This window comes from Podarcis liolepis (assembly GCF_965112155.1).
Source record: "Podarcis liolepis genome assembly, chromosome: 12".
Lineage (NCBI taxonomy): Eukaryota > Metazoa > Chordata > Lepidosauria > Squamata > Lacertidae > Podarcis > Podarcis liolepis.
The window spans coordinates 54,713,181-54,741,060 of record NC_139563.1 but is presented as its reverse complement, the minus strand read 5'-3'; the positions used below and the strand labels follow the sequence as shown (position 1 = coordinate 54,741,060).

General features: G+C 45.8%; 1 protein-coding gene across 3 annotated transcripts in view; it reads left to right on the top strand.

Annotated features, from left to right (window-relative positions):
- The first annotated feature begins 2,482 nt into the window (after positions 1-2,482).
- Positions 2,483-27,880, top strand: part of ELMO1 (engulfment and cell motility 1) — a 335,641-nt gene continuing 310,243 nt past the window's right edge. The window contains exon 1 of one of the 3 annotated variants that reach the window (XM_083468793.1): positions 2,483-3,056. The gene's annotated coding sequence lies outside the window, so the exon portion shown is untranslated. Of the gene's footprint in view, positions 3,057-22,464; positions 22,587-27,880 lie in introns of those variants that run through there. The other 2 variants (XM_083468798.1, XM_083468796.1) reach the window with 2 other exon arrangements.

The following is a 27,880-nucleotide window of genomic DNA, read 5'->3' as shown; positions in this document are numbered from 1 at the left end:
TTTTAGGACTATTGCCCTGTCTTTCAGATAAAATTCTGGATGACCCTCAAGAGGAATCAATGGGAATATACCGGGCACCAGCATTTATTTTCTGAATTTCCAGATTTTTAATCAGTTGGATAGTGTTTTGGTTTTACAGGCTACTTCTCTGTTGTTGTTGTTTTAAATACACTGATACAATAAAAGTCTTCTTATTTGTACCCCGTGTTTCATTAATGTAAGAAAATAGGTGCCTGAGTTGATAGCCCTCTTCATATAATTTTAACTGTGGGATTTTGGTCCTTTAACTATTCTGATCCCAAACTGTTTTAGGGCTTTAAATGTGGTAACTCGTGCTTTGACTAGTGCCTGCAAACAGATTGGCTGTCACATGCTCGACAAAACCTTCCCAGCCAGTCGCTTATCTGCTATGCTTTCTTGCACCAGCAGTGATCAAGACCGAAATGATGTCTTTAAACTAATAATTCATGACCCATAAGAACTTAAGAAGATTCCTGCTGGGTCCATTTAGTCTAGCATCGTTTTCCCATCGCTGGCCACCAGATGCTGCCACGGTGCAGGCAAGCAAGGCCTCAGCAGCTGGTCTGCAGGGGCACATTCTCTCTCAACAGGAATGGTCTATTCAGCCATCAGACCTAATAGCAGCCGATAGATAGATGGATGCACCCTCCCTTTTAAAGACATCAACCAGCACAGCACTTCTGTGGCAGTGAATGTTATAAATTAATGATAGAATGAGTGAATAAGTACTTTGGTTTGGGTCTCCTGCATCTATTGCCAACCCATTTTGCTGGGTGACTCCTGTGCGCCAGCATCAGGGACTGGCATCACTGGGCCCCTGCCAAGGTCTACACCCAAACGGGGTTGATCACTGGGCCCTCAGAGCTCCCCTTGTTGCTGTCGCCCTCTCTGACCGTGGCGGCAGGGGACAAGCCTGAGGAGCACTCTCCTCCATCTGTGTCTTGGGCCAGAGGGAAACACAAATGGGAACAAGTCTTTTTTTTTTTTACTAGTAAGTCACTGTCTTTCAGACCCTGTCAGGTGGCCTCCAGGATGTATGGACAGGATAATGTAGAATCTCTGTGCAAACAAATCCGGATGAATGTTCACTGTTGTATAACCTCCCCGGAAACAAATGAGAACAAATGCACAAGAGAGTGGGCGTCGTGAAACCGCCATGCAACCTTTGTGCATGCGGGCCAGGATTAATGCTCAAAAAACAGATCCCACGGGCTTAAAAAGGGACCCAAGAGTAGGCAAATGTTCAAAACAATTTTAAAATCACTTGGCTCCAGAACCTGACTACTTTATAGCTCATTCACTAACAGCACAGTATATCTGGTCTACCCTAGTCTCAGTGTCCTCACTGCAGGACTCAGCAGGGAGGAAGGGGCCAAGACTAGGATGATCTGATTCTGCCTGCCTGTTGGCCTCCCTGCCTTCTGCTCTGCCAACCCCAGTGGGCACCAGCCAGCCAGGTCTTTGTGAGGTCTAGGCCTGTTCAGTGCCTGGACGAGAGACCTTCCACTCAGCCATGCCTTCTTTTCAAGATTTACAGTACTCCATTCCATTCCACAGCAATGGAGTGTGCGGATTCAGAGTTCTGTCCTTAGGGCACTTTCCTGCAAAGCTCGGGTTCCCCCAATCCTGCTAACGCCTCTGGTGTGTGAATGGTGGTCTTTGGGTCACAAAACAATTGACACCTGGAGAATAAGCTTCCTTAGCACAGTGGTACCTCAGGTTAAGAACTTAATTCGTTCCAGAGGTCCGTTCTTAACCTGAAACTGTTCTTAACCTGAGGTACCACTTTAGCTAATAAGGCCTCCTGCTGCCGCCGTGCCACTGCTGCACGATTTCTGTTCTCATCCTGAAGCAAAGTTCCTAACCTGAGGTACTATTTCTGGGTAAGCGGTGTCTGTAACCTGAAGCGTCTGTAACCCGAGGTACCACTGTATACCATAGATGTGTTTGGGAGGTATGTGCGTTCATCTGACTTAATTTTATTCATTTATTTCACTGAGCAATCTCTACTACATCTACGCACTTGCCTACTCTCGCCTTTCACACTCTCGTCTCATGTACGTGTGAACTATGGAGTTCCTGAAAACTGAACTGGAGCTGCCTCAAAAAGAAATGGCCAGAGTTCCGCCTGCGCCTTTCAAGAACAGCTTAACGTGTAGTAAAACAGCAGCTGAAGCTTTTCACAGCATGGAGATAAACACCCATCACTTGCTACGAGGGGCAAAGCACGCCTTGCAAGACTCAACTACAGCGATGGCTGGTTGCAAACAAATTTGAAACTGGAGGTATATAAATACATATCCCCTCGGGGTCCCTTCCAAGTCCACAATTCTATATATTCGACATAATGTGCTCACTGCCGCCCTCGCTTGCTAAGGATCCGCGCTGCTGCTGAGCTGCGCTTGCACGCTCCTCCAAAATGCAAGTGTTATCTTGGGTCAATCCCACGTAGGCGCAGCGCGTGTTTTGGGCAGTCGCTGCCCGCAAATCCCCCCCCAGCCCCCCTCCAAAGTCTCATGGGAAGCGGCTCCTGCCTGCGCGACACTCTTCCGGCTTGCAGAAGCATTTTCCAGCAAAACACACTCAAAAGGGCGCGTTGCTTTGTTTTTATTTTTTAAGGTGCCTTCCCAACGCCGAGCCGAACCGTTACGCGCCGCTCTCTTTTCGCCAAGGCCTGGCAAGTTGGAACCGCGTCGTTGCGCAAAGCCCTCGGCACTTCGAAGGAACCTGCCTTTAGGATCGCGCCGGATCAGCGCTTTAAATCCGTGAAGACCGAAGGCGGATGCATGGCGAAAAGCAGCAGCAGCAGCAGCAACTCTCCGTCTCCAAAGAAACGCTGAGTTTTTCAGAGATCATCTTGGGGGAGGCTTCTTTGCAGATGCAAATCGCGTCTCCGGCCAGCAGGAGGAAGGAAGAGGAAGTGCGAGCGGCGGCGGCGAGGCTTCTGCGCGGGGTGAGCTGCGCGCGTTGGAGTCTGATGATGGGATAGAAAGAGAAAGAGAGAGTCGCGAAGAGAAGCACCCAAACAAGCCGCGGTAAGAGGCCAACTTCCCCGGCGCAGGAGGCGCTGCCCGGCGGAGCCCCCGCCGAGCGCGGCGCCCTCCAGCCTCTGCGGCAGCGCAGCCAACTTCCTCCTCCGCTCCGGGATCCCCGGGCTGCTTGCTGGGCTTCACGGCTAGGATTGCGGGCAGGGCGAGCGGGGGGGGGGGCTGGCAAGACTGCACGCGCTCCTCCGGGGACGGGCGCTTGCCCGGGGGCGCGGGCTGCTGCTGCGGGTTTCTTTTGCGGGGAGGCTGCCGAGCAAGTCCCGCGGAGTTGGCTGGGGTGGGTGGCGGGGGTTGACCCTTCTCCCCGCCGTGGGGACCTGATGCGCTCTACCTGCGCTGCAGGGGCCGGGGAAGGCGCGCGTGGGAAATGCGGCCCCTTTGCACGGGGGGGGGGGGAGGAGGCAGGGGAGCAGATCCTGCAAAGAAGTGGGCGCGGGGCGAGTGCGGGGTGGGTGGCCGCCCGCAGGGAAGACTCAAGAGGAGAGGAAGGGGGCGTCCGGAGAACTGCGGGGTGGGGGGGTCTCCTCTCCCCGGGATGGGTGGCCGCAGGTGGCCTCCCCTTCCTCGTTTCTGGCGCGCCTGGGGCGGGGGCGGGCGGCTGCTCCGGAGCTGCCATTTCTCCCCGGGGAGGGCGATGGAGGCGTCCGCGCAGCAGCCAAACGGGGGTGGGTGGGAAGGTGCGTGGTGTTTGGGGGTGGGTGGGTATCTGTTCCGCCTGGGCGAGAGACCCGGGCAGTGCCTGGAGACAGGCGCCCGAGGGCGAGGAAGGGGGGGGGGAGGGAGGACGTTGCTGCAGTTGGGGAGGAAGCGCGCCTCCCCCCCCCCCGCGTGCTCGCTCGGCAGCCGCTGCCCGCGCGTGGGGCGCTTGCCGGGGGCGCAAGGGGAGGATGGCGCAGCGCGCGCCTCCGGGGGGCGGCGTTGCCCTAGACCAGCGGCTTCGGGGCTGCTCTCTCGCCCCTCTTCCCCCTTCGCACGAGCTCTTCCTCCTCCTCTCGACCCTTCCACCAGCCAGTCGCTCCAGGGGCTTTCCCCTTTTGCGCGCCTCTGCACCTGACTTCCCCGGCCCGCACGTGTGAAACGATCGCGGCCTGATGCGGGTCAAGACGATAACCGCCTTACCAGGCTAGCTAGAAACGGGAGAGGGAAATGCCGCTAAGTTGTGGTTAGGAAATTGCTCAGGGACAGACTCTTGTAATATGGCACCTTACGCGAGGACAAAATTCCTGGGCCCCCCCACTAAATATTTTTTTTTTTATATTGACATACATCACTTTTGGTACAGTTGCTTTTTGAATTGATCTTCTCAGTAGGTTCCTGCATTAAATATTTTATTTTATTTTGCACCCCCTTGGCTTGGCACCCTGGGGCATACCTGTCAACTTTTCCCTTTTCTTGCGAGGAATCCTATTTGGAATAAAGGAATTTCCCTTAAAAAAGGGAAAAGTTGACAGCTATGCGGGGGGGGGGGGGGATGGACTACCGGCACGGCCTTAAACCTGATGCTGGAACCTCACCTGCCCCCACAAAGGAGGGATATTTTATAAAGCAGACACTTTATGTAAGAGAAAGGTAGCCGAAGGCATTTTGATGCCTAAGGGAGATTTGCAAGCGGGTGGATAAGGAGCTGAGCACTTGACCCCCCTTGTCTTATTTCTTGTCAGCTGAGTCTTGCCCAGGTAAGCCTAGCCCTGTGTATACACGTTGGTGGTGCTTTTTGTTGCTTACAGGGCAGAATGGCTTCCAAGTAGCTTGCAAGCATGACATCAGTTATAAAATCCATACATGTTTAAAATTAACGCACAAAACAATTTCAGCAAAATGTTTAAAACACCCAGGTTTAAAATAAACAGTAAAACACACACATATATGAGAGAGCTTTTTACTTGGAAGCAAGCCCCATTGAACTCAGTGGAATTTACAGTGCAACCCTCAATGGGAGCAAGCATCATGCGTCGATTCCTCTGTATCATTAGTTAAAAGCTTCCCGCTCCATCTTCTGAAAATCTCCTGCTCCTTCAAAAGAGGCTGCTTTCAAAAGCCTTCCAAAACTCTTGCTTGGTGCCAACTTCTGTTTTCTTCGAGGCCCGCCTTTCCTGTGAAGCCTTTGGGCCAGGCCTCGTGTGCCCATCCATTCTCCCCCTGCCCCCAAGTATTATTTGAATTTCACTGCTAGCTGCTTGGCCCAGGGCCCTGCACTTTGGTACGCTCTAAAGTGCACTCTGCACACCATATAAAAAAATCTCCAGTTTACTATATGTGTGTGTGTGTGTGTGTGTGTGTGTATATATATATATATATATATATATATATATATATATATATACACACACACACACACACACACACACAGTGGTGCCCCACAAGACGAATGCCTCGCAAGACGGAAAACCCGCTAGACGAAAGGGTTTTCCGTTTTTGAGCTGCTTCGCAAGACGATTTCCCCTATGGGCTTGCTTTGCAAGACAAAAACGTCTTGCAAGTGTTCCGATTTTTTTTCGCTCCCCCCCCTTTTTCTAAGCCGCTAATAGCCTTTTAGCTGCTAATCCGCTAATCCTTTAATAGCCGCTAAGCCTTTAATAGCCGCTAAACCGCTAATAGTGCTAATCCGCTAATAGGGTTGCTCCGCAAGACGAAAAAACCGCTAGACGAAGAGACTCGCGGAACGGATTAATTTCGTCTTGCGAGACACCACTGTATCTATTATACACACACACACACACACACACACACACACTTGATTATGATGGAAAGTTCTGTAAGTTCATGAACTGCATGTGACACTCATCTTTCAGCAAATAAAGAGAAATGTCACTTAATCACAACAAAAAATTGCAAATAATAATAATATAGTTTTATTCTGCTGCAGCTGGACTCTGTATGGAATTGAGTCACTGGGCAGCGAGAGGCAGGTGAAGGGTTCCAGCAGGACTTCATGCAAGAGCTGGCATTGAAAACAAAAATCAGATGCATTCATCTAGTTGAGTTTACAGTACCAGCAATTACTTATGATATTTCTGACTAAAAGCTAAACTTTCATTACAAAAGTGACTCCCTCCAAAGAGAGTTTTGATAACCACAGTTTTTTTATCAGTTACAGGGTTTTGTGCTATATATTTTTACTTAAGTTGCTTTTGCACTTCTATGGTTTTTTGGTGTGTATTTAAAACATCTGAAGTATGCAATTTAAAGGTATAGTCTGGGTAAAGTTAAACACTTCACCCCCCATTTTTTAGTGGGAGAGATTAAAGGATATGCTGGACTCATACACTGAACTCTGGTTGGCTATTGTCCTGTGAGTGTATCAGAACTTTACCCAAAAATTGTAATTCTTTTTCTTTATTTCTTTTCCACTACTGTAAAGGGGGGGGAAGAGTCCCAAAACATCACTTGTATTTTCTAGTGCTGTCTACTGAAACCATTTGAATTTCTCTTCTTCCATTTATGTGTTGTTGTTTTTTTGTAATCAGTAAGTTCTGACTAGGCCATATTGTTGGGGAATGGCCTAGTTCAACTGAAATTTAAAAGGACCTTTTAGACTGATTTGTGCATTTTGAAATATTGAGTGGACTGAGTCAGCAGGTGCATGGGTGGGCTGTGTAAATGTATAGAGGAATAATTTGGTTTTTCATCACTTGTTATCTGTAAGTATTTTTCTATTTCGACATGCTATATGTGCACACGTCGCTTTATCACCTAGGGCGAATCCATACTAATAATTTGCTGTTTCTTACATGTATTAAGATACTCTCCTTCCATAGGATAACGATGTCTGACTTTAAGTTGCTACTCATAAATTATTTCATGGCAACTAATTAGGGCAGCGAGATCTTTGAACCTTCCAAGTAGCAGCCGGGCCCCGTGCTGTCAGCATCAAGCAGAATGAAGAGTGAGGTTTGTCACAGGCAGATTTCTGCCCCTTCCACTTCCACGATATGCTAAGCAGGAAAAATGTGCTCAAGAGTTACTCTTTTCAATTCTGTAAAATTCACAGAACGACCTACAGAAAGCAGATATTGTAGACAGCTCTCTTTCATTTTACTGCCATAGATGTCATCTACAGCCTCTTTATTCCCAGGGATTTCTGTTCCAGTCAATAAAACTGCCCTGGAGCAAGGGGCTTGCGCACTCTCTCGCCTGTGATGCATCCATACCTTCTGGTGGTGCATGTAATGTGCCTCTCTCGTCGTAAGAGAGGCATTTCTGGCCTCCTCCTCAGGTTATCAGGGTGCACATTTTCCCCTGGGTGTCTAGTGGGAGAAGGAAACTAACTAGACGGTTGGTTTCTTCTTGAGACGACGGCGCATGTAACAGCACTTCCTCACAGGGCTCTTTCTGTGGCAAACCTCTGTGTGCTTGTGTGGCGCCGCTCCACCCTTCCTTCCGCCTTTTGTTTGCTGAAATCTCTTGGATTGTGCAGTTTGAGCTCTTGCCGTGAGGGCTTCGGCTATTTTCTTTTGCTTTTAGGATGTGATCTCATGCTTTCCATGCCGGCAATCAAGTGATCCACTGCCGCCCTGGCACTCTCAAAGGAACCCATGAGCAACGTTAGGTCTGCATTTGAAGAGCGAAGGCCCTTGTAGGCCACTGCACACTTACCTGAGAGTAGGTCCCATTGAACTGGGTGGGACTTCTTTCAGGGGAGCTGGGTGTAGGATTGCATGGCAGAGGGACATGGTGTTCCGGCACTGCTTTGAAAATCAGGACGTCCTTTGTGTTTGGTGGGCCTTTGAAGTTACTGAATGAGAAAGACGGCTAAAATAAAGGAACATCTGGAGTCCCTGCTGCCTCCCAGCTTTGGGTAATTAAGACCATTCCACCAAGACCTTCTAAAATATCCCTTCGCTAATAGGCTGTACATGTTGCTATTCCTTTGATAAGACTCTTCGGAGCAGCCTGCCCAGCTATACTCAAAGCTGGTTTGCGTTTCGGAGTAAATGTATTCCTGAACTTGCTTATGCCAAAGAGTTTGAGGTAAATAACAGCACGTAGAACAAACATGATGGATAGTTTGCGGTCCTCAAAATACTTGCTGTTTATAAAGGCCATTATAGGTGAATGAAAGTTATTGAACATCTTGGGGAGACCCATGTGCTTTGCTGCAGAGATGAATCGTCGTGCTTTGCAAATGTCACCTTGCAGGTTGGAACATAATAAGGCTCTTTCCTTACACCAGGAGAGGACCCTTGCCCCAAATCTTGCCCCAAGTCTTGTCTGCACTGGAAATATCTCAACATTTTTGGACCCCACGCCAGCCTTTAGCTGAAGGGCGCATTTGGCCTTTGTTTGTTACCATATCTTTGTATGGCGATTGTATTGTTGCTGCAACTCACCGTAGGTCGAGATAGGTCAGGTGGTGAACCATTAATCGCAGTGGTTCTCAAACTTGGCTCTGGCTCTGGCTGTTGTTCAACTACAACTCTCATCATCCCTGACCACTTGTCCTGCTAGCTAGGGATCATGGGAGTTGTAGTTCAACAATGGCCAGAGACTCAAGTTTGAGAATCGACCCACCACTTGGAGACCAGTGGGCTTTTCAAGATCTTGTGTCGCAAATACTGTAGAGGTCTTTCCTGGCCCTGTTAGCTGATATCTTTCAATTGCAAATGCCGAGGTTTAACATAGGAACTCTGTTCACTGAGCTAAAGGCTCTATTTTCCTATAAAGTCTTTTTAAACGAATCATCTGGTCTTGTAATTGTTGCATGCCGTGAAAGATTTTGTTTTCAACAGCTTTGCATAAAACTGAAGTAACAATCATTAAACCGTTATTGCCTTTTTGGCATTACCTTCCATTTTAGTTTCTTAAAAACTGTAAAACACTTTTATGCTTCTCTGGTTGTCTTTTTTCTTTTCTTTCCTACCTGACCCGTTTATTATGGCCATAACCCGTTTATTAGGACCAGTTCATAGAATCAGCGGAGCCTGAAGTCACATAAAGGAGCAGCCATAACACAGCTAAGCAGGTCTGGAGTTGGTCTGTGCCTGGATGGGAGATGGGCACACAAGGGTGAGGAGGTAGACAGCTCATGGGTAGAGCACCTGTTTTGCATGCAGAAAACCAATTCCTGTCTTTTCCAGTTAAAGAATCAGATAATTTGAAAGACCTCTTCCTGAGACCCTGGAGAATGCCTGTTGGGCTTGGTTGGGGGGAAAAATAGCCTTATGCAGGTATGTGACCACTTCCTATGAGGGTAATTTGGTCTGGGCCATGTCGCACCATACTTTGAAGACACTCTGAAGCTTTCCGTGACATTGGAGACAAGGCCCCAGTCTGCAGGAAGAACCAGGTCTTATCTGTGGTGACCGTTCAAAATCTGTGAATCCCTGAGTTGATTTCCCACAACAAACTTCTTGAATAAAAACAGCATGTCTTAGAAGGGGCTATGCAAAGCCCTTTTCTGACACAGTTTTCTGCATCCTAGGACGGTTTCCTGTCTCCATGTAATGGGTGAGCATTCAGACGTGCAACCCCTTACTTTCAGCATTGAGTGGTGCAGTTCAGGAATAATGATGATGTTATTTACATAAACCAGCTCCCATCATTGTCTGTTGTTGCCTTCAATTGAGAGTGTTTGGAGCAGATTGGCTAATGGCGGGCAACTTTCTCCCAAAGCTTCTTACCAGATGGTTGCAAGTTGCTGCTTTCTTTGAACGTTTCTGTCCTTTGCTCTCAAAACAAGCAATTCCATGTTTCTTTTATTTGGTCCTGGAACATCTTCATTCCTTCCCTTCTGTGATCCTATTATTGTTTGATGTTCGTTGTTGAGGAGCAAGTTGCTGGCACGGTTGAAGAAAATTGATAAGTTTGTGTCCTTTTAAGTAGAAAAAAGTATGCCAATTATAAGATAGTATTTTCCTAAATCCTGGTTGCATGACAGCAGGTTACAGGAAATCTCACTTCCACCTTAAGAGGCCATTCACCAGTTCACTTGTAGAATGTTCAGCAAAGGAAGAAAAAGTTCAGTATGAATTGGGAACCATGCCTAGAGGACAAGACATTTAGCATCTTTCAGCCTATTTTTGTTACTTTTTTAATGAGAGCTGCTTAATTAATGTTGTGCCTGACCTTTTAAGAGCAAAAATGCAGTACTTCCATTACAGTAGATTTAGATTTGTGTAGCTATAAGAACATTCCCTGTACTGAATATGCTTTTAAAAAAGAAGATGATTTTGTGGCAAAAAGGGAAACGTTATGTGTGCACTATTAAACTACTAAAGATTTCTGTTTAGTTTCCCCTTTACTTTCTGCTTCTGAAAGTCCCCCGCCCCCCCGCCTTCCTGCCCATTTTAAGTCAGCTGAGCAATAAACTTTTAAGACCTGGACTATTGGTAGAAATCAAATGCAATATAATACTATGTATTGCACCGCTTGAGGATACCAGCTCTGTTCATATCACAGCCCTGGGTTTAAAAGGCAAGTGAATTTACTGCAAAGGCTGTAACTTTATCCTCTATTTAGTTGTCTGTGGTAGCTTGCTACCAGGGTGCCGCTATATTTGTAAAGTCCATTTTGAAAGTGTTAAAAGTGTGATTTATTGATATGCTGGCAACTTTAAAGTTGAACCACCGCGCTTTTGAATAGGAAGTGAAACAGGAAAAGAAATGTACTGCGGAAGCAGTTTCCAAATATTTTGTTCTGGTTTCTATTAATAAAATTTATTTTGTGCCTGCTTGCTAGTTTGAGACACAATTTCTACATCTTTTTTCATTTTTATGCTGTAAACCTCCCTGGGATCAATGAATAAAGGGTGGTGTAAAAATTTAATGTAGCTTGGTGAAAAATCTTCCTTTTAAAAGTTCACAATCCAGAACAGGATCTTTAACTTCTATCTGAGATGCCTTCATGTCTCCTACCACATTCTTTCAAATGTGAACTAAAGCTGCAAGTTCATAGATGCTTACAGTGAACTGGCTCCCACTGAACTCAATGGGTTACTTCTGAGTAGACATTCATACCTGTAAGCAGAGAATTACTTTTGTTTCAGGTCAGGGGTGGTGAACCTGTGACTCCAGATATTCTGGAGCAGGGGTCAGCAACCTTTTTCATCCCTCAGACCATTTTGGAAAAAAATATGAACGAATTCCTATGCCCCACAAATAACCCAGAGATGCATTTTTAATAAAAGCACACATTCTACTCATGTAAAAACACACAGATTCCCAGACCGTCCGTGGGCTGGATTGAGAAGGCGATTGGGCCTCTTCTGTTGTCCTCAGCCAGCCAAGCCAATGGCTATGGATGATGGACAACATTAGAAACTCAGCCATAGAATTTCATCACCAAATGGCACCTTAAACTCAGGTTACGGTCACCACAAAAAGGTGCTCTTTTGGGATGGAGTTCTGTTATTATTAATACTGTATTACTATATTTATTAATTTCATTTCTATACCTCTTTAGATGTTAAAGAACTAAACTTAGAGTAGTTTGCAATGCGTTAAAACATGAAATAAAACAAATGACAATATTTCAGATCCTTCTCTAAGTGACATTTTGCTTTCCTGGCACCCAGAGATTTCCACTTGGTCGGAGTTGGACCTGCGCCAGTTGCAAAATGCACTTGGCGCCTGGCTAATTTCTAACGCTGCCTGGGAGTACACCGTATTTTCCGCCCTATAGGACACACTTTCCCCCTCCAAAAAGGAAGGGGAAATGTGTGTGTGTCCTATGGGGCGAATGCAGGCTTTTGCTGAAGCCTGGAGAGCGAGAGGGGTTGGTGCGCACCGACCCCTCTTGCCCTCCAGGCTTCAGGAGAGCCCCGTCGCCAGCCCCACAAGGTCGGGGGACAGCGGGAGAGGTGCAGCGTGCCTTTCGCACTGTCCCCCGACTTGGCTAGAAGGCTGGTGGGGGGAGAAGCCTGCTCCTCCCCATCGCCAGCCCCACAAACTCGGGGGACAGCGGGAGAAGGCTGGCGGAGGGCTTTCCCCTCCTCCAGCCCCGCAAACTCCCAGAGCGATGCCAAAGCTGCCAAAGCCCGAGCTTCCCCAGCCCCGCGCCTGGGGGGGGGGGGAATAATTTTTTCCCTTTATTTCCCCCCCCCCCAAATCTAGGTGCGTCCTATGGGCCGGTGCGTCCTATAGGGCGAAAAATACGGTGGTTCCACTGGCACCTGGAGATGTTCCCTATCCTTGGTTTAGTGCATTCCTTTCATTAATGCAGCCTTCGCTAGTCTGGACACCCTCCAGATAACTTGGGCTACAGTCCCAGCCAGTGAGTCCTACTTTACAATGTATTGCTCTATAATTTTTATATCACTCTGGGATCCATGGTATTCAGTAAATAGAAGCTAGTTTTGAATCCCAGTTCAGCTGCAGAGCTTAGAATCAAAGCTTGTAAAACACTTTAAAATTATTATTAATACTGCTGCTGGGCTGGTTCAGTCAGTGGAGCATGAGACTCTTAATCTCAGGGCTGTGGGTTCGAGTCCCACATTGGGCAAAAGATTCCTTCACTGCAGGGGGTTGGACTAGATGACCCTTGTGGTCCCTTCCAGTTCTAGGATTTTATTATGATTCTTTTTAAAAGAGGCATGGGAAGACAATGCTTCACACAGATCATAGAATCATAGAATCATAGAATGCTAGAGTTGGAAGAGACCACAAGGGCCATCGAGTCCAACCCCCTGCCAAGCAGGAAACACCATCAGAGCACTCCTGACATATGGTTGTCAAGCCTCTGCTTAAAGACCTCCAAAGGAGGAGACTCCACCACACTCCTTGGCAGCAAATTCCACACTCGAACAGCTCTTACTGTCAGGAAGTTCTTCCTAATGTTTAGGTGGAATCTTCTTTCTTGTAGTTTGGATCCATTGCTCCGTGTCCGCTTCTCTGGAGCAGCAGAAAACAACCTTTCTCCCTCCTCTATGTGACATCCTTTTATATATTTGAACATGGCTATCATATCACCCCTTAACCTCTTCTTCTGCAGGCTAAACATGCCCAGCTCCCTTAGCCGTTCCTCATAAGGCATCGTTTCCAGGCCTTTGACCATTTTGGTTGCCCTCCTCTGGACACGTTCCAGTTTGTCAGTGTCCTTCTTGAACTGTGGTGCCCAGAACTGGACACAGTACTCCAGGTGAGGTCTGACCAGAGCAGATCAATTGCCTTCCCCCCTTCCCGCTTCCACTGTCCCTCTGCCACACAGGGTTGTTGTTGTTGTTGTTGTTGTAGTAGTAGTAGTAGTAGTAATTATTATTATTATTATTATTATTATTATTATTATTATTATTATTATTGCACTTGTTGTCCCTCTGCCACGTAGTGAGCTGTTCTCCCACAGAAGCTGACCTCTGTAGAAAAAAACCTCTGGGCTGTGCAGTCGGGGAGGCAAACTCGGCATGTGTACCAGGCACTTATAACTAATTCCAGCTTCTTTACTGGAAATATGAAAAAAGAAAGAAAAAAGCCTAGTGGGCACTTAACTAATTTAATGCAAGTAGTTCATTTTGGCATGAATGTTTAGGATGCTGTGTTCTAGCTATTGCATCATTGCTCGACTATATTTTGTCTCTCGATTGCAATGCGTAGGAGTCCCACTTGTGTATTCGCAAACAAGACAGGAATTTAAAAATACAATTTTTGTGTGGAGTGAACTGCACAGCCCTTAAAATATGACAAAGCCCCTGTCCGAAAGTCTTGCGATCTTAATACCGTCAAAATAACACGGAAGTGGAAGGAGGACAGAAAAAAGATGTATGGAAAGTAAATAAAACATGCACCCTATATGAAGCATGTTGGAAATCACCTTTAAGGCATTTTTTTTTTTAAAAAAAGATAAGATAGGATATAAATATTTTAACAGAAATATTTTTTGGGGAAGTGAAAATAAACTTCGCATCGGAGGAAAACACACAAAAAAATGATAAATTGTGAAGGAATATTAAATAGACAGTTATACACAGGGCTTCTTTTTTCCCCATCCAGAACTCACCGGACCTCAACTCTGGCACCTTTCAGGTGGAGAACAAGGGAGAAGTTCATGGTGAGGTCCAACACCTCTGTTTCTAGAAAAGTAGCACAGTTTATGTTGTTGTTGTTTAGTCGTTTAGTCGTGTCCACTCTGCGTGACCCCCTGGACCAGAGCACGCTAGGCACTCCTGTCCTCCACTGCCTCCCGCAGTTTGGTCAAACTCATGCTGGTAGCTTCAAGAACACTGTCCAACCATCTCGTCCTCTGTCGTCCCCTTCTCCTTGTGCCCTCCATCTTTCCCAACACCAGGGTCTTTCCCAGGGAGTCTTCTCTTCTCATGAGGTGGCCAAAGTATTGGAGCCTCAGCTTCAGGATCTGTCCTTCCAGTGAGCACTCAGGGCTGATTTCCTTCAGAATGGATAGGTTTGATCTTCTTGCAGTCCATGGGACTCTCAAGAGTCTCCTCCAGCACCATAATTCAAAAGCATCAATTCTTCGGCGATCAGCCTTCTTTCTGGTCCAGCTCTCACTTCCATACATAACTACTGGGAAAACAGATTATATAGTTCTTGACTATAAGTGAGCAGTGTGAGATCCCAGGGATTCCAGGCACTTACCCAGAGTTTGTTTTTTCCTTTTGGAAAGGAGACACAGGTGGCTTTAGGATATATTGTTTATTTACACATCTATACCACCTGAGCCTACAAGGAGGTTCTGCTTCTCCTGTAGCCACAGCCTCGGATTCCAGCCGAAATCAAGGCAGGCTTCCTCTCTCTGCATTTCAGAGGTTTTACATCCAGCTTATAGCACACATCACTCTCAACTCTGCCTTCTGTCTACCAGACGGTTGAGGGAGAAAAGCCCACCCATTCGCTCTCTGGCACAGAGCCACTTCCTTTGTTCCCTTGGCGACCCTTACTTAGTGGGCCATTACCAGGCCGGCCTGGCTATTCCAGCAATTGAATCCATGCGGGATCCAGGAATTAGAAAGGGGGGCTCAGGCGTACAGCCCACCCACTCCTCAAACGCATAACAGTTATTTAGTTAATGCACAGGTGTCTAATATATTCTGAAATAAGCTGCTGCCTTTAGAGCAGCCCATGTTAGAAATGTTGATTTTATGTACCTACTTCTCCCTTGAGTGGATGGAGGCAGCATGAGCTGAAAGGCGCATCGCTCTGAGCACTGTCGCATACATGTGTCGCATTCTCATGGCGTCCTTTCACTCTTGTTACCAAGAACGGACGACTTGTGCGTCCCTTTTCATAGCAACAGCCATGATTTCAGATGGCAACTGAAGCCCAATAAAAGCTTAACTGCTGAAACAGTTCATCCCAAAAGGCCTCCTATTTTTTTTAACGAGCTCGCAGCCCCAAATATAAAACCGTTTAGCCTCATTATTCTAAAGATTGGATTTAGCATAGACCCAGATAGCCAGCGTGTGAGTTGGGCCTGGGATAAGGCAACGCGATCCTCATCCCCTGTTAGTACATAAACCACACAGAGGGTATTTTGTTCCATTTTGTTTAGAGTTAAGCGGTATATAAACATTATTAAATAAATGAATACATAACTCACTTGGTTTTACATATCTCACTACCACACAGTGGCATTTATTCCTAAGTTTTCTTGTTGCAAGAGAAAGCCCATACTGCCTTTACCCTATGTGTGAGGCAGGTAATTAAATCCACTAATTGCATGTTAAGCACACTCTTCTGTAAATCATTGAAGGCTTGCAATGTCTTGACTCCATCTTGTACCCAGCTTGAACCAGCAGAGTGAAGTCTAATAGGTGATCTTTCAATGGATCTTGGATCTCTGCTAACCCTGATTGGTGCTTGCATACAGAAGCATTGTTTTCTAGTTTTGATTTTTGATCTAATGTGCAAAGGCCACTTTTAACGAATGTGCCAAAAGCATTAACAAAGATTAAAATGCAAAAGGCCTAATTGAAGCAATCCCTTACGGTTACGTAATGTGGGCAGCAGTCAGAATTAAGCATGAAGTCCTTCAGTCTTGGTGCGCTTAACTTTGTTGGGTCACCTAGAACTTAAACTAATAGGAAATGGCACCCCCCCAAAAAAAAAAACCCAGTTCTGCATTCTGTTTACTCATAAATCTGTCATCATTCCTCTTGTTCCTCCCTTCATCTTGGCTTGTTCTGATTCTGAGTATTCCTCAGCCATAACCATGTACGATTTGCAAAAAATCACGTAGAAGAATGGGTGGGCATACTTGTGGGATCAGTGACCCCCCCCCCGGTAGAATCCTGAGGTTTAGCGCTTGCTCCAAGTGCAAAATAGTGGTTTGATGTGGGTTTAACTTACAGTTTAAGGAGCGTGAGGCCTCTGAGTGATCTCTGCCCAGGAATTTGTTCCCAGTATCAGTCCTCTGTGGCGCAGTGGGACAGTGCATCTGACAGTTAACCAGAAGTTTGGTGGTTCAAGCCCATCCAGGGACAGCTGTGTGCACTGCAGTGGGTTGGACTAGACCCTTCCAATCTACAATTATTTGCGTCGATGAGAACCGAGTTCGCAGTAAAATGCATTTATGGGTCCTCTCAACTGTTCTTTGTGTAAGCAGCCTAGTTGTTGGGTTGGGGGGGCAGTTGCTGTTGTTGCTACACCATTGGGAGTAAGAACTCTTTGGTGATCAGCCACAGATCTCCTCGATCTGCCTGTGAACCTGCCGGCAAACCCATACACCTACAGTAAACAGTTGCCCAATGCTTCCTGTTACATAGAGTTCAGCTTGCATTCGCTTCGAATTGTGGCCAACTTTAACCACTTGAGCTGATGGATGGAGCAGAAGAAGGAAGTCAAGGCAGATAAAGTTAGAATTGGGGGGTGGGAGTCTGGAGTGCAGCAGGGCTGGCCGGTTGCAGGACGAAGGGGCTACAGGGCATGGAAGGGAAAGTCAGAAACGAGGTTGCAAGGGCCGATAGTAGGAAGAGCAGCGACATGGAGCATGGAGCAAGTTGCTACAAGATGTGTGAGGTTCTGGCATTTGCTCTGACCATCGATATAAGATGGGTTTTCAGGATACAAACAGGGAAGAAACAACAGGCAGAAATGCCATTTCAGGTTTCTAACACTGCATTTCCTTGTCCCTGGGTACGAAAAGCCAAATTTGCAAAATGCTTACGCCATCAAATCCAAGCTCACATTTGTTTCAAATCTTTAAATAGCAAATAGCACAAATGATAATTAGGAGCCTCTCATCTTCCCACCCCTGCAAGGTTAATTATGATATCGGTCTGCAATATTTTGCTGGCATCCGTCTGTCTCGGGAGACAAGGGAGGAGTGCAACTTTGGGGGTGAAGTCAAAGTGTAGGCGTTGTGAAAACTGAACATCTCCTGTGCTCCTCTGCTTCATTTGGTGCATGCAGCTTGTTTGGCTGATGCTGTTGATTGGTGCAGAAGTAAGCCCTATTGGGTCTGAAGGGATTTACTCCCAGGTAATTTTGTGTTGGATCCACAATGGAAGCCTTCATTTGAGAGAGCTAGTGAGCAAGAAAAAGGAGGGGTGGAGACAAAGCTGTTTTTGAAATACAGTGGTACCTCGGGTTAAGTACTTAATTCGTTCCGGAGGTCCGTTCTTAACCCGAAACTGTTCTTAACCTGAAGCACCACTTTAGCTAATGGGGCCTCCCGCTGCTGCTGTACCACTGCTGCACGATTTCTGTTCTCATCCTGAAGCAAAGTTCTTAACCCGAGGTGCTATTTCTGGGTTAGCGGAGTCTGTAACCTGAAGTGTATGTAACCCGAGGTACCACTGTAATTGTAAATTGCCCTCTTGAGGGAATGATGTTCTGTCTGGGGGCTTTGGAAACATTTTCAATCCTATTCATCTACAGAAGAGCTTTCCAAACTTTTCCCGTTGTTGACAAACTTTTTAGACGTGCATCATTTCATGACGTGGTAACTCAATTCTGCATCATTTTGCTATACAGTTATTCAGTTTTACTAGCAAACCGGAGGTTAAACTAACGCCTTTCCAAACCCTGGGAATGCGGGGAGCGTTTGTGCGATGCCCCAACACACTGCAGCCGACACACAAATGTGTCACGACACAGAGTTTGGAAAGCTCTGATATACAGGGACAGCAAGGAACGTGTTAAAATAATGAATTCACTGTGAAATGAGAACTGTTTCCTCTAGTCCAGGGGTCAGCAAACTTTTTCAGCAGGGGCCGGTCCACTGTCCCTCAGACCTTGTGGGGGGCCGGACTATATTTTGGAAAGGAAAAAAAAATGAACGAATTCTTATGCCCCACAAACAACCCAGAGATGCATTTTAAATAAAAGGACATGTTCTACTCATGGAAAAACATGCTGATTCCCGGACCGTCCACAGGCCAGATTTAGAAGGCGATTAGGCCTGATCCGGCCCCCGGGCCTTAGTTTGCCTACCCATGCTCTAGTTCTTCTGGAATGCTTTATATGATATTCTTTTTTGAAAAAATAATCACTGGGCAGTATTAGTGACCCATATCACCAAGTTGCTTTGAAGATCTGAATATATAGGGCTTTTTTCTGTGGTTGCTCAACAGTATGCAGTACTGGGCCTTTTCTCTCTCCAAATGTTAAAAGGTGCGGTACTTCATAGTACCTTTTTAATCCTTTTTTTAAAAAAACCAAAACAGCACTCTGAGTATACAGCTTGAAATGTGTTTCATTCACTTAAGTGACCATATAAAATATTGCTTATAATAATTAAAGAAATCACGGCAAACTTTGTTTCTGTCTTGTTGACCCTGGCTGATACTGACCACCCTTTTTCGTTCTTCTTACTGTTGAAAGTTTTTCTATACTGCTTTTGTCCAGTCCTACTCAATCCTATTTGCAAGCCATGCAAAACCCTGGTCTAGCGCCTGGTTCTCCAAACTTGGGTCTCCAGCTGTTTTTGGACTACAACTCCCATCATCCCTGACCACTGGTCCTGCTAGCTAGGGATGATGGGAGTTGCAGTCCAAACAGCTGGAGACCCAAGTTTGGGAAAGCCTGATCCGGTGATACCGTCTCCTCTGCCCTCTTCTTCGCCTGGTTGACGGGAGGAGGAGTTGAGAAGCTTTCGGCTGTGTTTTCGTTGCCATTTGCTCCAGATCCGATGCATTCCTGCTGCTGGTTTTTGAAGCAAAGTACACATGAGGCTTGTCAAAATTTATACGTATCCTGCAGCTTCCTGAGAAATACTGCTGCTTGGTGCATTTTTCCTCATGCGCAGACGACTGCTTCATTGAATAGGAGTTTAGCACGGGGAAGCAAATATAGTAATGCCATCTGGTGACGATGTCACCACTGGTGTCGAACTCGGAACGCAAGGGAGAAATGTGCTAAGAGGAAGGCACGCTTGGCAAATCCACACCGTGATCAACTGCTGCCCGGGATCCAATGTCCCCACTGTGGAAGGATGTGTGGGTCCAGAATTGGCCTCCACAGTCACTTACGGACTCATTGTTAAAACCCTTATGGAAGACAATCTTACTCGGCTACGAGTGATCACCAAACAAGAAGAAGAAGTAAAAAAGTGATGAAACACGGGTGGGGTGGGGTGAACTTGCTACATTTTTAAAGCTACTAATCGCACTGGTGGCCAAATTTGGCCCTCCAGCTGTTTTGGGACTACAGCTCCCATCATCCCTGACCACTGGTCCTGTTAGCTAAGGACGATGGGAGTTGTAGTCCCAAAACAGCTGGAGGGCCAAGTTTGCTGCGAGAAGCTTGCTGCGAGAAGCCAAGTTACAGGGAACCAGGCAGAGGGCCTTCTCGGTAGTGGCACCTGCCCTGTGGAATGCCCTCCCACCAGATGTCAAAGAGAAAAACAACTACCAAACTTTTAGAAGACATCTGAAGGCAGCCCTGTTTAGGGAAGCATTTAATGTTTAATAGGTTATTGTACTTTACTGTTTTGTTGGAAGCTGCCCAGAGTGGCTGGGGTATAAATAATAAATTATTATTATTATTAGCCATCACTGTAATGTGTACATAGCCTTCGCATTTGCTTTCAGTTAGCAGGAACTCTTTGGAACTCTGGATCTTGTCTGGTTTTCAAGCCTTCCCCATCGCAGCGAGGAGTTGCCTTATGCACCAGCAAGATTTTTTGGTCCGCAGGTACATAATGTGGGAAAGTCGTGGTGCCAGTTGTGAGCAGTGCATCCCTACGTGCGTTTACTCAGATGCAAGGCCCACTGTGTCTTGCTTCCAGGTACATGCGCATAGGATTGAGGCGTAAGAGAGGCTCTGCTTTGTGTGCGCAAAAAGTCCCCCCAGAATTGGTTCCGAATGCAATAAATGTTCCGTCAGAGCAGGGGGTGGGAGGCAGGATTTTTGGTCCTGAGAGCCACATTCTCACACGGGGAATTTTAAGGGAGGGGCCCGCATGACAGCGATGGGTCAACATTTGGCCCCTGGGTGCAAGATTCCCCACCCCTGAACTACCGCAGCTGGAATAACAGAAAAACGTGTTTCAGACAGTCACAGTCTCTTCATGTGACCTGCCCCACAGGGTGCCTGTGAAGATAAAAATGGAGAAAAAATGAATAGGCTGCCCTGAGGACTTTGGAGGAAAGGCAGAATAAGAACATGATAAATAGAACTAGGTCGGTCCTCAAATCCGGGACAAGCTGCCCCTGACACTTGTGTTTTCTTAACTTTAATTCTGTCCATTTCTTGATGTTTCCAGAAGCAGAAATTTCTTCCTTTGACTCCCCTGCAACTTAACTCATTGCTTATTGTAGTGTCTGTCCAATTCAGCAGAAAATTTGCCCCTCGTCTTGCTTTAAGTCAAGATAACCTTTTTCTTAGGCATCTGAAAATTTATATTCCTCTTGCTACCATTTCAGGGGGTGTCTCCCCCCCCCCCGGTAACACATGTGGTGACTTGTACTGAATATAAAAATGGAATGCGGTTTATAATCTAAGGGCATAACTTGACATGGGTTTTGAATTCCAGTGTAATACTTTTCACAGGTATTCATGAATATTTCCTATGCACCTTGCAGCTAAATGGGCAGTTGAGGAGGCAGAGAAGAGAGCTTGACTAGAGAAACGAGAAAGGGATAAGGGACAATTAACTGGCAGTGGAAAGTGAAGAAAAATGTGAGAATTGTAGTTAAGTGAAGAGATAAAACTGTGTAGCTGGGTCACAATTAGTGCTATTGTCTTTTGCAAGCTGTTGTCTCTGATGCTGGTTAAGCAGCTAAGTGTTTTAACCTTATTCTCCCTTTTTATCCCTTATTTTGATTTCTGGATTGTAAGCCCCTAGGGGCGGGGATCTCTCATCTTACTCTTTACAAATAAATATCAATAATATTGTACGTGTTGATGATGAACCACTTAACTCTGCATTGAGGGAAGGAATTCGGCTCTGGTGGGGAAGCCTGTTCCTCAATTGTTAACCACTGCTAAGAGGTTTTCTTAGCCAAATTGCTGATAAGGCATTATCTTGGCTCTTCTAAGTATTTTCCCAGGCTGCCATTGAACACTAGCTGCATTAGTCTGCTTAATATGATGTTCAAGAGAAATTAATACTGTTCGGCAAGCAGATTTTGAACCATTTGCTACTGAAGTAACAATATTATGTAGGGATATGCAGGCTTCTTTTCTTATTACTGAAATGTTTGCATAATACAAGATGCTTTTCAGTAGTCTTGACAAAAACACTCATTATCTCTTTGCTGCTGACAGTGGCTTTTGTTGTATTACTATCTGAAGGCATGCAGGATTATGCCGTGAATGAAACATGAGCAGCTCTAAGTATTGGCCCAAAGTATTGTTTAATGAGTGATAGTTACAGGAGAAATGCTGCCTTCTCTAGCTCCGAAAGTTGCACACGAGCGGACTTCAGTGTCCCAGGGAGGCAGCAGGTATTAATGGCCACTAAAGTCCTGGCGTGAATTTTGCTGCCGCAGTTTTGAGTTTTCGAAGTCAGCTTCCGATGTTTCCAACATGAAAACCCATCATTTTGCTTCAAGGTGTTTCAGGCTATGAAGCAGATTAAGCGGAAGGGTAGTTCGTTCTTGATGGAAGAAGCCAAAAGGAAACCAGAAAGCAAGACGGGGGACCCACTAAGCCAAAGGCTTAGAGAACCAAGTGTTGTGACTTTTCAGGTGATTGACCAATCTGGCTTCTGTAGCCACAGGCAGGAGAAACCAGAGGCTTACTGAACCCCTGGAAAGCTTGTTTTCAGTTAGTGGGTTCCTCCTTGTGTAGGCTTGTGGTAGCAGCTAGCGGAAGGTGGGGCGGGTGAAATTGGTTAGATTCTGCGTCTGCCTGGGAAACACTGAAGCGGTTTCTCTAGATCGTTCTTACTGACGTGCTCCGTAACGTTTCCTCCGCTTTGAGCTGAGTCATGCGGACTTTGTCGAGGATTCCAGAGCCAAGCTGCCTTTCAAGCATCACAATGGCTTTTCACAATGGGGACTCTGTTTAGGTACCTGAAGGTCTGTGTTGTCAGAGTAGAACTACGCTGCAAGCTTAGCACACGGACTGCACAACAGGGTCCTGGGGCACTTGATTGGACTCCACCTGCGACCACATGGAGATCTCTGGGTGCCAGGCTGATGACTGACATCGCCATCTGGCTGGCACCTCCAGCTTCCTTAAGCGGGTAAGCAGAAGAGCATATTTATTGCATTTATATGTGCCACCTTTCCCACCCCCAATGAGTACATAGTTATCCTCCCCCCATTAATCCGCACAACAACCCTCTGAGGTATGCTAAGAGGCTATGACTGGCTCAAGGTCTATGATTCTATAAGAAGAATTTGGATTTGATATCCCGCTTTATCACTACCTGAAGGAGTCTCAAAGCGGCTAACATTCTCCTTTCCCTTCCTCCCCCCACAACAAACACTCTGTGGGGTGAATGGGGCTGAGAGACTTCAGAGAAGTGTGACTGGCCCAAGGTCACCCAGCAGCTGCAGGTGGAGGAGCGGGGAAGCGAACCCGGTTCACCAGATTACGAGTCCACCACTCTTAACCACTACACCACACTATAACTAGATTGGACTGGTCCAACTGGACTCTTCTTAATGTAAATTACCATATTTTTCTGTGTATTGGATGAGATTTTTTGACTCAAAAATCACGTCAAAAAACGGGTCGTCCAATGCATGGATAGTAGTATGGCGGGGGAGGGGGGAGTGCCGCATCACCAGCCATTCGGTTGGCGGGAGCGCGCCTTCCCCGATGCCACAGCAAGCGGGGAGCGATCTCGTTTCCCCTGCATAGCGGCATCGGGGGAGGTTGCATTCCTGCAAACCGGACGGCTGGAGGAAGCGCAAATTCACCCGATGTTGCTGCGCACGGGAAACGATCCAGGGTGTTTCTTGCCCGCAGCTGCGTGGGGGGAGAGGCTCAACAACTTGGGGCCATCTCCCCTCATTTTCTTAAAATTTAGTCCCCCAAAATGAGGGAGGGGATGTCTTATACAAGGAAGCATCTTATAGACGGAAGAGTATGGTAGCCCCAGTTTTATCATTGTTTTGCTCCCCCACCTCCCAACCTCCCCAAAGCAAGCCAGTGTTGCTTGTGTGTGAGAGTGGCCTTATAGGGAACGTTAGCGCATAGATGGTTTTATGTGAAAGCGCAGTAACAAAACAGAATGCAGCACATAGTCCATTTTTAGAGCTGCTAGATGCATGTAGTGGTGCAGGGCACATGGCAGTGGAGTGCGCAGAATTGCTGGAGCTGCTTACAAGAAATACATGCAGGTTTTGAAGGGCTATGAGATTGAACTACAGTGAAACCTTGGTTCTCGAACGGCTTAGTTGACGAACAAATTGGCTCCCAAACACTGAAAACCCGGAAGTGTTCTGGTTTTTGAATGTTTTTCAGAAGCTGAATGTCTGATGCGGCTGTTGGCTATTGTTTCTGGGGTGTCTGCGCCAATCAGAAGCCGTGCCTTGGTTTTCGAACGTTTTGGAACTTGAGCCGACTTCCGGAATGGATTACGTTCTAGAACCAAGGTACCACTGTACATGACTTGTCATATCCCTATAATTCTCTGAGTCAACAAAACAACAGAGATCCAGTGTATTGTAGCAGGTAAGAAAATCCTGGGTTCAAGTATCACCTTGGTTGTGAAGGCCAGGACTGGGCGACACATCAATATATCTTCCAAAACTGATTTGAAGTCCGTATCATGATACTGGTTTCATAATTTTTGACCTGGCAATATATTGTGAATCATGTGTGTGCTATGCAAAAATCACAATGTGGGGAAAACCGTGAAGCCGACCAATGCCTCTACATAGCTCCATCCTTAATTCAGACACCGTGATATATCAATATATCACAATGTTTATCTGGTGACATATCACGATGTTGGAAACCAGCCCTAATGAAGGCTGCAGGCAGCTTCGGGCAAGTTGCTGTTGCTTAGCCATCCGTCTGTAATATGTGGATAAGAATGACCTGTCTTCCTGGATTGTTGAAAGGGTTACCGAGAGAATGACTCTGAAGCAGTTTGAACACTAAAGCAATATACAAATGCTAAGTGTTATGGAAGTCTTTAATGAATTGTGCGTACAAAGGGCAAAGGTCAATTTCTGTCTTTTAAACTGTGCACCATCCATTTTAAATAATGGGGTGTGCAGGAGGAGAGGCTATAAACACCCTTTTATGCCCATGAGAAAGAAATTGGATTAATAAGCTTTTTGGCACTTCATTTCATATTGCTTTACTTGAAAAATAATTACAGAGATTGCTGATAAATTGAGATAATGTAAATTTCTGTATGCAGTCTGCCGTTTTCCCAGCATTACAGTCTATAAAATATCAGGAACTTAATAATAACTGACTAAGCATCTCTATTAAACACCTGCTTAAGCCATTCTAGCTCATTAAAACATTAAATTAATTGCCAACATATTGGACTGCAGTGAATAAAATTCAACAAAAACTTGCAATTTAGCTCTTTTACATCTTATGCTCATCTCAAAGTATAATAACTTTGGGAACATATTTTCAGATATCCATGCTGTAGTTACCTCCAGACTAAATTCTTGCAATGTTGTCTTCATTGCGCTGCTTTTCAAAAAAGCCCAGAAATTTTAGGTGATCCAAAATGCAATGATGAGGCTTTTATCTGGCGCTTGTCTATCAGGGCATATAACTTGGGGCTTAAATCAGCTTCTTTGGTCACCTGGTTTTTTCCAAGTTTGAAGTTCTGGTGTGAATCTGGAACCAGGTTGCATTAAGGATCTCTTGAGCAGTCTTTGAGGCTTGGAGAGTGTGCATGAGAGACAGGGTCTTTTCAGTTGTGGCAACGCAGCTCTGAAAAACTCTTCAATCTCAACTGTCAGGCCTATTACCCTCTCTTTTCTTGAAAGCATGCATCTTGGAAAGCTTCAACATGCTTTTAATTATTGTTTGAGTAATTCCTCCATTAAGTCTCCCCTAGTTTTAGCCTTAATTGCATAAGGCTTTCTGAATTATTGTTATTAATTGTATTTTTATTATTGTAGTTGTATGTAGAAGAACAGGTATCGGTAACATATTTACTGTATATTATTTACATACGTGGACAACAACTGAATCCAGAGATCAGACCAAACCAGTTTAGTTTTTAAACAATACAACCATACATACAACTATACTCTCAAATGTCTGCATATTGGTGCTTTTAAATACTGTGGTCCCTGTGCTCTTGGTTTCTACCCATTAGGAAAGCGCTAGATGGTTGACTTCCCTTCTTTCTCTGGCCTTGTTTTCACACAAGCAGCAGGTGAGGTGCTAAAAATTTGCTCCTGGGCACATTTGAAAAACTTCCTGCATTCTATCAGAATTTCAGCTAGATTTTTTTCTTCCTTGGATTTTATTTTCTCTGTATAGGGTTTTGCTTTATTTTAATAGGATAGCATTCAATTACACAGTGTCCACCTGCCGTCTGAAGTGGCCAAGCCCAGGAACAGTTTGACCGCCTCATATATTTCTGTAAACTAGAAGTGGAGTGTAACTATCAATTTTAGATCAGAGTATTTCTGTTCTAACTGTTGACCTCTGGAATGGAGAAGGTTCTGTTGCAGGTCAAATTGGGTGCTATGAAAAATATTGGTGTTTCCTGTAGCAAGTTTGTTCTACCAAGTTAATACCCTAGTTCTGTTCTTCCCAAGTAGAAAACAAGATGTGTATCCACACCATGGGATAATCGTTAGATATATTATTTTAGTTTTGATGACTTTAATGAATGATGGGCTCCTAGAGTAACTGAAGCCAATAGCAAATTTTCCCTGTTTTGATTTAAACAGAGTTGGAGTGATCACTAACTTCAGTATCTTTTAACTACAACTAACCTTCCAAAAACCTGTGTGCAGAGTTCTGGGGGTAGCAGCACATCTTGCTAGAACCTCTCTGCCCCTTTATGTTTGTGAATCAGAGGAAATTGTTGTCTAGTATTACAGGCAAAATCAGCAGCAGCGTCTCTTGAAACTACAGAAGCCGCAAGCTGAAAGTACTCTAGCGTAATTGAGAATTCTTTTGCTGCGTGTTGTCTAGAGAGGCGGCTTCTGTTGCCTGACATAAGAAGCCCCTGCTGTGTTAACTGTCCTGAACAGGACCAGCTGTCAATCTCCTCCGAGTTGTAACTGCGCTCCCAGTACGACTATTTTGTCTGCTTTTGTGCTGGTGCAGGATTTTCAAGAAAAGGTCGGCTTCCAAACCTTGCTGTTCAACTCAGAGTGCGAAATGAAAAGAATAAGGGGAAAGACAAGCCTGGTCTAGCATTTCCACCTTCTCTACAAAAAATAAGGGTTCCAGTCCTCTTTTAAGAATAATGAAGAAGCTAAACTGCTGCTGTTTGGTCATGGTAAATAGAACATTGTTAGTGGGAAAGCGGCAATAACTACCATCAGAATAGAGGCATTTTCATCAGTCTTCTATCTGTGATGTTTAATTCCTTTCTTTGTTGTTGTGTGTGTGCATCTTTGCATAGCCTGCAACCCTATATTTCCTCAAATAAGAGTAATGAGTGTTGGCTACTTCAGAAATTGGGGGAAGTTATTAGGGGTAAAACAAGGGTGTGCAACTTCAGCCCCAGGGTCCGAAGTCTCTCTGTCCAGCCCGTGAACCTCTTCCCCAGGCCCAGCTCCTTCCTCAAGCCATTTACCTTCTGCCCGGGCCACACTTTTCACCTGGCACAGCTTCATGCCACCCTCAAGTGCTCTTGCCTACCTGGAATGTCTCTTTGAACCGTGATAATGTCTCTCGTTTGCCTGGATGAGGGATGCAGAAGGTGTGTGGGAGGGATGGGCGATACCTGGTTTTCAGCACTGTGATAATCACGATATACCGGTGTATCCCGATGTCTGAAATAAGGATGGAACTATGCAGAGTCATGTGGGGTGGCAGAGCGGGGCTGTATTTGGCCCTTGCCATTGCTTATGTTCCCCATCATCCACATTTGAGGAGGGACATTGGCTGCCCTACACGTTCCTGAGTTTGGATGAAGTTCTTAGCCAGTTCTGAGGAGCCTTTGGCCCTCCAGATGTTGCTGCACCACAAATCCCATCCCTGAAGTGGCTGGCTGGGGCTGATGGGAGTTGGGAGTCCAGCAACATCTGGTTTTCCAGCCCTGTGCGAAACCAAACCTTGGCTGAGCTGCCAGGCCACACTAAACAGCCCAGGAAGGAGCAAAGTGGCTGTGATTTCCTCCTCACCAGCCAACATGTTCCTGCTAAATCAATAGTTTGGTTGAAGTGTGATGTGTGAACGTGGCCATGATATCAAACAATTTGAAAATACAGTGGTGCCTCGCAAGACGAAATTAATTCGTTCTGCAAGTTTTTTCGTCTTGCGAATTTTTTGTCTTGCGAATTTTTCGTCTTGCGAAGCACGGTCAAGTAGCAACTGCACCTCTTCAAGCGGTTTTAAGAAAAAGGAAACAAACTTGCAAGACGTTTT